Source organism: Mustela lutreola, chromosome 5 (genome assembly GCF_030435805.1).
Source record: "Mustela lutreola isolate mMusLut2 chromosome 5, mMusLut2.pri, whole genome shotgun sequence".
Classification (NCBI taxonomy): domain Eukaryota; kingdom Metazoa; phylum Chordata; class Mammalia; order Carnivora; family Mustelidae; genus Mustela; species Mustela lutreola.
Genome location: NC_081294.1, coordinates 148,479,016 through 148,491,888, shown reverse-complemented (window position 1 = coordinate 148,491,888; position 12,873 = coordinate 148,479,016).

Below are 12,873 nucleotides of genomic sequence, written 5' to 3'. Positions count from 1 at the left end.
CATAAAGAAATGGGTGAGTCGGGGTCGGCACGCTGTGAGTTTTGTTTGTTGGTTAGTTTTGGGGACACGGCATCCTGATTCATGGGAGTCCCTCCCATTGACGGGACAAGGAAAGGCAAGAGGGGGTCTTGCGCTCAAAGACGTGCAAGAATTAGATTCTGTAATGAACCAGGTCCTTGGGGGAGACTGAGCCTTTCCTAGGCATCTTCTGGAAGGTTCTGTGAACTCTGCGGTACGAACCCAGCTGCATGTCTGCAGTCCTGAGGACCGACAGCCTCTGGTTGAAGCTGGGATGCCACAGACTCACTGGCCCCACACTGGCTGGTGATGTCCTTAATTGCCCCCGGTGTTAACCAGCTTCATGTCAGACACACACGGGGAACTGAGTAAACAGTCCTCATTGGACTCCGCCTCTCTCTGTGCAGCCTGCAACTCGCATGCCCACGAGGAGAATTCCTCCTGACCGGCTTGCTGATGCTGGACACTGTTCCAAGTGTCGCACTGTGTGTCAGGGATGCTTGGAACAGTTTTCTCGCACGATCATCATTCTGTAGCTCAGGAAACCACTGGAAGGCTCCCTCTGCCTTTGGCCACAGCACCCCCAAATTCAGCCCATGATGTTCACCAGCGGTTACTCATCAGAGTGCCCCTGCAGGGCTGGGGGCAGTCACCACTGGCATTTTAGGGGCCACGGAATACACTCTTGATGACACACAGGGAATGAGAGACACTACTCTGTTCAGGACTCCAGGGCTGCACATGACCCAAGATGAAAAATACTCTACTGAATTAGGTGGTCTTTCGTCGTTTTCCAATGGCCCCATTCTTCAACGCACTACCTTCTCTAGAAAGCCTTTCTCAACCACTCCAGTCCATGGTGACCCTTTCTGAGACCTGCCCCCCCACACGCCAACTCAACCACCTCCCCAGCTCCTAACACATTGTATTTGCAGGTTACCTTGGTCTTTAACACATCCTCTTGACACAATCAGTCATTATTAATGGATTATATAACCTTCCCTCTGGAACATTTCCTCCTTAAGGAAACTCTTGACTCCCAGCACCATGCCTGGTCTCAGATGGGGCTGGGAATGGACTGCCCAGGGACCAACACTAGCCTGAAGGGCTGCTGAGGACAGTTAGCTAATACAGACATAAACTGGAATGGGCTCCTCAGCTTGATTCAAAAAAACGTGCGGGAAACCCGGCCCAGGTACAGCCTCCCTGATGGCCTCCTATGTCGTAAGCAAGGGATAGCCAACTGCCTCCCCATGGCCCTTGCAGGAGTCTGGCTGGGCACAGACCATCTGTGAACTGCCCTATTGGCCTTGCAAGTTCATGCAGAAGCAGACTCATGAGCTAACCTTGAAATGAGCACCTACAGATTGTCAGATTGCCCTGGGGAGTTGGGCTGAGTTCCCGGCCCAGTAACCGAGCCGAGTAACAGCCTGCCCTCTGCGTCCAAACCAACGAGCTCAAGAGGGAAGTCCACCTGTCCACCCAGCAAGCTTCCCATTTAATCTGATCACACAGAGAAAACCAAAAACCTGTTTACTTATTTAAAAAAAAAAAAAAAGGCAAAAATGTTCAACTGTAGAACATTTGGGAAAGGAAGAAAAGCACAAAAAGTCGTCAAATTCTCCATCACATCATTGCCCAAAGATAGACACCGTTTAACATCCTGGAAAATTTTTTCTAGTCTTTTTTTTTTGGTTGTGTTTTTCTTTGTGTAAAAAAATTTTTTTCTCACATAACTGAAATTGGAGTTTGAGAACCTGCTCTTTTTTACTTAACAAAAACCATTTCACTAGGCATTTTTCCTGTTCTTAAAAATTCCAAAAGCATACAGCTTCATAATATGGCCCAGCGCTCAGATAATGCAACCATGTTTTTCTCTTATGTTGTTCACACATCACGTTATGGTTACTGGAGGGTGCGAATGGGAAATGTAGCCCAAATCATTTCGCTGGAATCTTTTTAGGAAACAGTCAAGTAGACCCTCTTCCTGCTGGAGAAAATAAACACAACTCCTGAGGACAAACCTACAGTTTTCCACCAGATAAAAATGGCCAGTGGACGGGTCCCATTGATGGGCACCCCCATGTTTCCCTTTATCTGTTCAGCTGCAGCCACCTTCTTTGTCCCCTGACAGCCTCTCATGGAAGCCCCAAGCCATTCTCCTTCTCTGCCTGGGGTTTTCTCAGGAATTCAAAGACTCCAAGAGCAATCTTTGACCAATAACAGGGAGAGTTGGTTGATAAATAACCCAAGTTCCTTGGCCTTCCCTGGGAACTTTCTGAAGCTCATGCTAGTCTCTTACTTACATATTCTTGGTAGGATCTGGTAGGATGGAGTTGTAGGGACCTGGGATAGTGACCCACTGATTTACTGGCTTTCTTCCCTTCTTGCGTGACCATACGCATCCTTCGAGGCGGCTTTCTGGAATCCGCTTCTGAATAACTAGCTAAACTCAGCCTGGTCTCTGGGTCTCCTTGGGCGAACCCAAAAGCATGTGGTCCTCTAAAAGCTTATCTAAGAAAGAACATAGACACGGGAAGCCCAGTATTTCCCAACGGGCCACTAAAATACTACTGTGACTCACATACTCCTTGTAGAAAATACGAGTTTGCCTCACTAACATGAAGACAGTCTGGAACCTCCTTCCTTTCTGAGCCATCTTGACTTCCCTCCACCCGCCCCCGTCCCCCCCACCCGCCTTTGAAATGTTTCCCCATGACTTTGAGTGTCAATAGAATGCCAGTCCCTATTCCCCCAGCGGTTGTTCTTTTGAACACACGTTTGTCACGAGGGCTATTTAGAAATAGCCTCGTCACCTTCAGTTGTTGTCCCACAAAGAATCTGAAGACCAAGTAACTGGAAATTCCAGTGGGCATGTGCAGACCAAAGTGTCTCCGAAATCTCGAAATCTAACCAACAGGTTGACAGTCTTTGTTTACACAGCTGGGGCTTGATACAAACCCACAGCGGCTGTCAACATTAACAGCCTATCAAGGAGGGCTCGAGGCCACTTCATAAAGCAATGAGTGTTTCAAATAAATTAGAAAGCCAAAGAGTCTTTGAAACCTCAAACCGTTTACGAAAGAACCGAGACTCCTCTCTCTGCATAAAATAATGCAAACCTTTAGCACATTTCTAGAACATTCTCTACTAAGAAGTGTCTGGTATCCCAGTGATGAAAAAAGTCAAGGCCCGTCCCTGCTTTCCCATTCTTGGGACCCTCATCCCCCATGCTAGCACACCTGTTCTTCTTCAGTTCTTGCTGGCAGGCTCCTTGGCGTTTAGAGACAGATTAAAATCTTCAGAGGCTACATTACGGTACTTTTTCCACTCCCCTACTGTTGGGTAACTGAAAATCAGCACAATTCTAAATCACCAAATGAGTAGGGGGAGGAAAAAGCCCCACAAAGCTCTCTAATATTTCCTACGATGTATGTTTTTGGCGCTTCTTTGGAAATGTCAGATATATCCCCTGAAATACTTACTGTCTTTTCTGGGACCAAAAGCACAGACTGAGTTTGCCACATCAGTGACCTCATCAGTGACATATCCATAGTCATGGATCACTTTGTAGGGCAGAATTATGCACTGCAAAGCCCCCTAATGTCCCAAGTCACGTATTCACCCACATCCCACATATATGCTAATAGCCAAAGAATTTACAGGCATGCCAAATTTGGTCCTCTAGCTAGTATTCAGACTAATGAATTTACTTCACAGGCAAGTGGTAAGTTTCATCAAGAATGACTTTTGAGGGGTGCCTGGGTGGCTCAGTTGGTTAAAGCCCCTGCCTTTGGCTTAGGTCATGATCTCGGGGTCCTGAGATCAAGCCCTGCATTGGGGTCTCTGCTCGGCGGGAAGCCTGCTTCCCTTTTTCTCTCTCTCTGCCTGCCCTCTGCCTACTCATGATTTCTGTCTGTCAAATTTAAAAAAAAAAAGAAAGAAAAAATCTTTAAAGAATGGCTTTTATGATGCTAGAGCCCCACCAAAAAAATCAAATTAATCTATGTATCACGAAACAAATGTCCTCAGCAGTTTCTCCATGGGCCCCTGAAAATAAATTGACCTTAAAGTCTCCACAAGACAGGTCTGGCAGCCCAGCTAATTTATCACCACTCATGCTGGCCAAAAACCTCAGCTGGGTTTGACGTCCCAAAGATGAATGGGAACAGACTGTCCAAACAACTCAAGTGGTCGGACATAAAGCTCCATGACTTGGGGCTCTTTTGGTCGACAAGGAGAAAAACCCAACTCCAGCTAGTTCAAGAAGAAAAAAAAGGGTCGGGGCGGGGGAGGTGAGGAGGTTTTGATTTATGTACCTGGGAAGTCCTGAGTCTTCAAGAAAGCCTGGAGGAGTTCAGGCAAGGCTGAATCCAGGGGTACAAGTAGTGCCATCAAGGAAACACCCTGTCTCTCTGCCCTTAGCTCTGGTTGCCTGCAAAATCGGGGCCATTCTACAGACTAGAGACCCTCTTTACAACTCCAGTGAGTCTTAGGGCTGCCCCTATTTGGCTTAACTTGGAGTACTTGCCCAGTCCTTAGTCTTGGGCTATTCTGGCCAAGACTGGGGTTTCTGCGCAGCCATAAACCTAGAGCGGGGGGCTGCCCACATACATACGAACTGAGAGTGAGAAGAGTAGTTTCACAAACAGAAGATGTTGGGCAAGCAAGAAAAGATCTTCATTCTGATGGCTCATCCCTCCTTTGTGTCATATGTTGATTAAGATGAGGGAGCAAAATGTAAGCTGAGGGCAAAGCCCAAGCTAACACCCCACAATGCTGCCCTCTCCCACCCCACCCCCACCCCTCTGGTACTCCTGCCCACCAGAGATCAAAGGAAAGGGAAAAACAAAGGGCCAACTGATAGAGATCACTCTTGTCTCCTGGGATGAGAGACTCCATCAGTTTGCAACAGTGTCAATGGTTTCCAAGGAAAAAAGCAAGCTTATCAATAGGCAGACCTCCAGAAAACCAGAGACTCCGTTTCTTGGAGCCGTAACGTCACCCTCCCCTCCCTAGGATAGAAAATCTTATATAATCAGTTATTCCTCACACTCACAATGCAGCTCTTTCTGCCCACAGATCCTGTCCCCGTGCTGTAATAAAAACACCCTTTTTTGCACTGAAAACGTCTCAAGAATTCTTTCTTGACCCTTGGCTCCCGAGCCCATTTCAAACCACAGCAATCAGAAGCAGCAACCATGTCATGCACCTTTCACTCTCAAAGCAGCTAATGCAAATCCTCACTGCTAGCTGACCAACTGATTGACTAGCACAGAACAATTAAAAAAAAAAAAAACAAAAAAAAAAAACATGGGGTTTCCTGGGTGCAAAGACCGTGTGCGGCAGTCTGCAAAGACAAAGGACCCCGCCAAAGCGCAGAATTTACTCATTCAGGTTACTAATGAGTCTCGGTAGACACTTGGCCTATTTTAGCAGTTCAACTTCAAACAGGAAGCCCAAAGAGGGATAGGCTAGGAGACAGGGCTCCAGCCAGATCTAGAGACCCAGCAACCCAGTCCCATATCTAGGGGCAAGAGTAGCTATTTCCACAGTATTCTGACAACTTCTCAAGCACTGGTAAGTCCCTAATTTGTCCCTAGCCAATCGACCAGACACCAAGGGGTGTTACAGAAAAAAAACACTGGGGTGGGTTCTAGTCCCCATACTGCTATTAAGAAGGTATGTGATTTCCAGCAAATCCCGTGGTGTCACTGAGCATCTGCTGTTTCCTCTACAAAGCGAAGCATTCATTCTTGTCAAGCTTGGGCGTTCTGCACTCCATAATGTACTGAGCTCTGTGGGGCTGCCAGCCTTGGCTTGCACATCGGAGATAGTTTTGAGAGCTTTAAAAAGAACCCTGACTACCTGGGCTGCAACCCAGATCAATTACGTGAGAATTTCTGGTGATAAGGCCCAGGCATCAATATATAGTGTAAATCTCCCCAGGTGATTCTGAGTTTCCACGGAGAGTGAGAAGCAGGATCCTATTTCCTTATACTGCAACCTTCTCAAAGAGCAAGCTGAGTGGGGTGAAAAGCACACCTCCCAGGGAACCCATCAGTAGCCCACGTGACCCTGCAGCTAGGGTCGTATGCCATGTGCAGTCTACTCGCTGCATTAGAAATTATTGTCTTTGGGGCACCTGGGTGGTTCAGTGCGTTAAGCCTCTGCCTTCGGCTCAGGTCATGATCTCAGGGTCCTGGGATCAAGCCCCACATCGGGCTCTCTGCTCAGCAGAGAGCCTGCTTCCCCGACCCCCACCTCTCTCTGCCTGCCTCTCTGCCTACTTGTGATCTCTCTCTCTCTCTCTCTGTGTCAAATAAATAAATAAAATCTTAAAAAAAAAAAAAAAGAAATTATTGTCTTTTATCTATGCTCCCTAGGGCCATCTGCCACTCAGCATATTCTGAGGGCAGGTTTCCAGAATTAGGTTGTCATTGTTTGGGGCGTCTTAGGACCAAAGAATTTGGCCGAAACCATTTCAGCCAATAAATACTTTTCACTCTTAGGAGAGGAAAAGTCAAGGTGCTCCCCACATTGCAGAATGAGCTAGAAACGGGCGGCACCCCAGGGACAACTCAATCGTTTCCCTTCTCTTATGTAATAACGCATATTTCTGTTCAATTATGTGAATCACCAGATTTGTTCTAAGATCAGAAACACAAGGAAAAGCAGGAGAAAATATATCGTGGGCAATTAGCTGCTTTTTAAAAGAGGAAAGGAAATCATAATCAGCCGAGCTTTCTATTGTGCAATAATATTAACCAGCATTCATGTCACTTTCAATGATAGGTTGGTCTGCTTCATTGAACCATTTTTTCCCCTGGGGAATCAAATGGTTATACAATTTCGTGATTCATATCCATACCTCCTGCCACATAATCGCATGTTCCATGCGAGCCTGCCTCCCACGAGCGAGGACCAGGTCTTCACCTCTGTTGTTTGTTCCTTCTCATCTCTGCTCTGTGAGCTCTGACGCCCTTTCAAAGTAACAAGACAGAAATAACTTGGCTTGAAGTTTCAGGAAGTTACCTTGTCCTCCTGAAGCTCCATTCATTTCAAGCCTTTTTAAAAACATGCTGGACGGGATTAAAATACAGGATATGGGGACCCCTGGGTGGTTCAGTTGTTAAGGGTCTGGCTTTTTGGCTCAGGTAGTGATCCCAGGGTCCTGGGATCGAGTCCCGCATCAGGCTCCCTGCACAGCAGGGAGACTGCTTCTGTCCTGCCTGCCACTCCCCATGCTTGTGCTTTCTCTCTTCTGACAAATAAATAAATAAAATCTAAAAACAAACAACAAGACATGAGTGAAGCCAATAAAAAGAGGAGCCCTCTTTATTCCTCTCTTTCCCTCTAAGCATTAAAACAAGCAAACATCGTAGTGATTAAATAAAAGCAAGTGACTCAGTTAACCATAGTTCACATAATTAATTTTCTTCGGAGATGCTCAAACCCATGGGATATATTTTCCAGCTCACATAGAGAGGACCCTGGGTGGGAAGGGGGGCTTATGCTTACTTTATACGGCTTCATACAAGCATTTCCTACACTTCCGGATATATTTTGTTTCTCTGCAAATGCCCCAAACCTTCCTTTTCTACAAGACCTTTTCTATAGCAATTTTCCCTCATGAGCTGGATTTTGGCTTGTCTTAATTAGTCAAATTGTCTGATAAAACCAGACGCCATTCCCCATGGCAACCCTTGCCTGGAGTTGAGGAGAAAGCACTCCTTTTAGAAGGAGTTTGAGCCCCCAATTCACCACTGTCCCTGCCATTTCTACTTGACTGGCATCAGTGATCACTTCATACCAGCCAGGGTAGTCCCCATTATTTTCAGGTTCCCCGAACCTTTCTGGGACTTTTAGGGAGCTTGTATTTGTCATGGTTTTTCAGACACACAAAACCTTATAGGATAGGTAGAAATAGTTAGATATCCTATGTATACATACACACACTTACCCAGAAAGTGATCTTAAAGAATTAGCTTATGGGATTATAGGGACTGTCAGATCTAAAATTTAAAGGGCAAGCCAACAGGCTGAAAATTCAGGTGAGTTGATCTTGCAGTCTTGAGTCCAAAGCCTGGACACGCAGGCAGAGTTTCTATATTTCAGTCTAGGGGCAGAATTCCTTCTTTGGGAAGTTGGCAAGATGGCGGAGGAGTAGGGGACTGAAATGACATCAGATCCCAGGAGCTCAGCTAGATGCTTATCAAACCATTCCAAACACTTACAAACTCAAGAGGAGATCGAAGAGAAGAGCAGCAATTTTAGGAACAGGAAATCGACCACTTTCCGGAAGGTAGGATGTGCGGAGAAGTGAATCCAAGACAACCTACTGGAAGATTGGCCGTGAAGGGAAGGGCAGGCTCCTGGCAAGTGATAATAGTAGCAGAGCACAAAATCAGAACATTTATAAGTCTGATCCACTGAGGGACATTGCTCCAGAGGCTGAGCAGAGGTGGAACCCTCATGGGAACAGTGTGGTCTCAGGACCCTTGGGGTCACAGAAAGACCAGGGGTGTCTGAGTGTGGCAGAGCTCCCAGGAATTGGAGCAGGGAAGCTGGCTACAGAGACGGAGCCAAGGAAGGGGCTTTCAGTTCAGGGTTACTTAAACCATGATCTGAGGCACAGCCAGGCTACTGCTCTTTGAGCAGGGATATATCCTGTGGACCCCACAAGTGGCAGATCCAGAGAGACTCACCTTCCTTCTGGGAGGAGTGGCAGGAGTACGCAGCAGGAATCTGCATGGTTTGGAGACTCCAGTCAGGGCTCTGCGCCAGAGACAGAAACACTTGGTCACAGGCCAGTGAACTTGGAGCACGGACGGAGACCAGGGAGAGGAGAGGCATTGACTGATTTTCTTTGAGGGAGCACTGAGGAGTGGGGTCCCAAGCTCTCGGCTCCACTGGGCTGGAGACTGGGAGGCCGCCATCTTCATTCCCAGCCTCCAGAGCTCTACAGAAAGTGTTCAGGGAAAAGGTCCCCAGAGCGAACCCAAGCAGATTACTTAGCCTGGCCCCCAGCAAGGGTGGTACAATTCCACCTCCGGCAAAGACATTTGAGAATCACGGCAACATGCCCCTCTCGCAGATCAGCAAGAACATCCAGTCAATGCCAAGCTCATGGATCAATAACTGCAAAACCTCAGAGATGCGAGAATACAGCACAAAGAATTCATGATTCTTTTTCTGGGGCCTTTGCCACCCTTTTAGTATTTTATTCTCTTGTTCTTATATTCTTATCTGGATAAAATGACAAGGGGGAAATCTCATCACAAAACAAAACAAAAACAAGAGGCAACACCGACAGCTAGGGACCTAATCAATATGGACATTTGTAATATGTCAGATCTAGAGTTCAGAATGACAATTCTCAAGGTGCTAGCTGGGCTCAAAAAAGGCATGGAAGATATTAGAGAAACTCTTTCTGGAGAAATAAAATCCCTTTTTGGAGAAATAAAGGAACTAAAATCTAACCAAGCTGAAATTTAAAAAGCTATTAATGAGGTGCAATAAAAAATGGAGGCTCTTGGGGCGCCTGGGTGGCTCAGTGGGTTAAAGCCTCTGCCTTCGGCTCAGGTCATGATGCGAGCCCCCGCATCGGGCTCTCTGCTCAGCGGAGAGCTTGCTTCCTCCTCTCTCTCTCTGCCTACTTGTAATCTCTGCCTGTCAAATAAATAAATAAATAATCTTAAAAAAAAAAAAAAAAAGGAGGCTCTTACTGCTAGGATGAATGAGGCAGAAGAGAGAATTAGTGATATAGAAGACCAAATGATGGAGAATAAAGAAGCTGAGCAAAAGAGAGACAAACAACTACTGGACCACAAAGTGGGAACTTGAGAGATAAGTGATACCATAAGACAGAACAATATTAGAATAATTGGGATTCCAGAAGAAGAAGAAAGAGAGAGAAGTCCGGAAGGTATATTGGAGCTAATTATAGTAGAGAATTTCCCTAATATGGCAAAGGGAACCAACATCAAAAATCCAGGAGGCACAGAGAAGCCCCATCAAAAACAATAAAAAGAGATCCACACCCATCATCTAAAAGTAAAACTTACAAGTCTTAGTGACAAAGAGAATATCCTGAAAGCAGCTCAGGACAAAAAGTCTCTAACATACAATAGTAGAAATATAAGACTGGCAGAAGACTTATCCACAGAGACCAGGCAGGCCAGAAAAAACTGGCATGATATATTTAGAGCACTGAATGAGAAAATATGCAGCCAAGAATACTATATCCAGCTAGGCTACCATTGAAAATAGAAGGAGAGATCAAAAGCTTCCAGGACAAACAAAAACTAAAATAATTTGCAAACACCAAACCAGCCCTACAGGAAATATTGAAAGTGGTCCTCTAAGCAAAGAGAGAGCCTAAAAGTAGTAGACCAGAAAGAAACAGAGGCATTATACAGTCACCTTACAGGCAATATAAGGCACTAAATTCATATCTTTCAACAGTTACCCTGAATGTAAAAGGCTAAATGCCCCAATCAAAAGACACGGGGTATCAGACTGGATAAAAACAAAAACAAAAACAAAAATACAAAAAAAAACAAAAAAAAACAGGACTCATCAATTTGTTGTCTACAAGAAACTTATTTTAGACCCAAAGACACCACCAGGTTTACAGAAGGGGGTGGAAAACAATGTACCATACTAATGGACATCAAAAGAAAGATGGGGTGGCAATCTTCATATCAGATAAATTAGATTTTTAAAAAGATTTTATTTATTTATTTGACAGAGATCACAAGTAGGCAGAGAGGCAGGCAGAGAGAGAAGGGGGGAAGCAGGCTTGCCACTGAGCAGAGATCCTGATGTGGGGCTTGATCCCAGGATCCTGGGATCATGACCTGAGCTGAAGGCAGAGGCTTTAACCCACTGAGCCACCCAGGTGCCCCTCAGATAAATTAGATTTTAAGCCAAAGACTATAATAAGAGATGAGGAAGGACACTATATCATACTTAAAGGGTCTGTCCAACAAGAAGATATAGCAATTTAAAATATCTATGCCCCGAACATGGGAGCAGTCAATTATATAAACCAATTAATAAAATCAAAGAAACACATCAACAGTAATATAATAATAGCAGGACACTTTAATACCCTCCTCACTGAAATGGACAGATCATCCAAGCAAAAGATCCACAAAGAAAGAAAGGCCTTAAATGACACACTGGACCAGATGGACATCACAGATATATTCAGAACATTCCATCCTAAAGCAACAGTATACACATTCTTTAGTGCACATGGAACATTCTCCAGAAGAGATCACATCCTGGCTCACAAATCAGGTCTCAACTGGTACCAAATGACTGGGATCATTCCCTGCATACTTTCAGACCACAGTGCTCTGAAGCTAGAACTCAACCACAAGAGTAAAGTAGGAAAGAACGTAAATACATGGAGGCTAAAGAGCATCCTACTGAAGAATGAATGGGTCAACCAGGAAATTAAAGAAGAATTGAAAAATTCATGGAAACAAATGATAATGAAAACACAACAATTCAAAATCTGTGGGACACAGCAAAGGCAGTCCTGAGAGGAAAATATATAGCGATATAAGCCTTTCTCAAGAAACAAGAAAGGTCTCAAATACACAACCTAACCCTACACCTAAAGGAGCTGGAGAAAGAAGAGCAAAGAAAGCCTAAACCCAGCAGGAGAAGAGAAATCATAAAGATCAGAGCAGAAATCAATGGCATAGAAACCAAAAGAACAGTAGAACAGATCAATGAAACTAGGAGCTGGTTCTTTGAAAGAATTAGTAAGATTGAAAACGCCCTGGTGAGACTTATCAAAAAGAAAAGAGAAAGGACCCAAATAAATAAAATTATGAATGACAGAGGAGAGATTACAACCAATACCAAAGAAATACAAACAATTATAAGAACATATTGCAAGCAAACATACACCAGCAAATTTGACAATCTGGAAGAAATGGATGCATTCCTAGAGATGAATAAACTACCAAAACGGAACCAGGAAGAAATAGAAAACCTGAACAGACCCATAACCAGTAAGGAGATTGAAGCAGTCATTAAAAATATCCCAACATGGGGTACCCAGGCGGCTCAGTGGGTTAAGCCTCTCCCTTCGGCCCAGGTCACGATCTCAGGGTCCTGGGGTCGAGCCCCACATTGGGCTCTCTGCTCAGCAGGGAGCCTGCTTCCCTCTCTCTCTCTCTCTGCTTGCCTCTCTGCCTACTTGTGATCTCTCTCTCTCTGTCAAATGAATAAATAGAATCTTAAGAGAAAAAAATCCCAATAAACAAGAGCCCAGGGCCAGACGGCTTCCCAGGGGAATTCTACTAAACATTTGAAGAAGAATTAATACCTTATCTCCTGTTCCAAAAAATAGAAATGGAAGGAAAACCTCCAAACTCATTTTATGAGGCCAACATTACCTTGATCCCCAAACCAGACAAAGACCCCATCAAAAAGGAGAATTACAGACCACTATCCTTGATGAACACAGATGCGAAAATTCTCACCAAAATACCAGCCAATAGGATCCAACAGTACATTAAAAGGATTATTCACTACGACCAAGTGGGATTTATTTCTGGGCTGCAAGGTTGGTTCAACATCCGCAAATCAATCAATGTGATACAATACATTAATAAAAGAAAGAACAAGAGCCATATGATACTCTCAATAGATGCTGAAAAAGCATTTGACAAAGTACAGCATCCTTTCTTGATCAAAACTCTTCAAAATGTAGGGATAAATGGTATATACCTCAATATTATCAAAGCCATCTATGAAAAACCCATAGTGAATATCATTCTCAATGGAGAAAAACTGAGAGATTTTCCCCTAAGGTCAGGAACATGGCAGGGA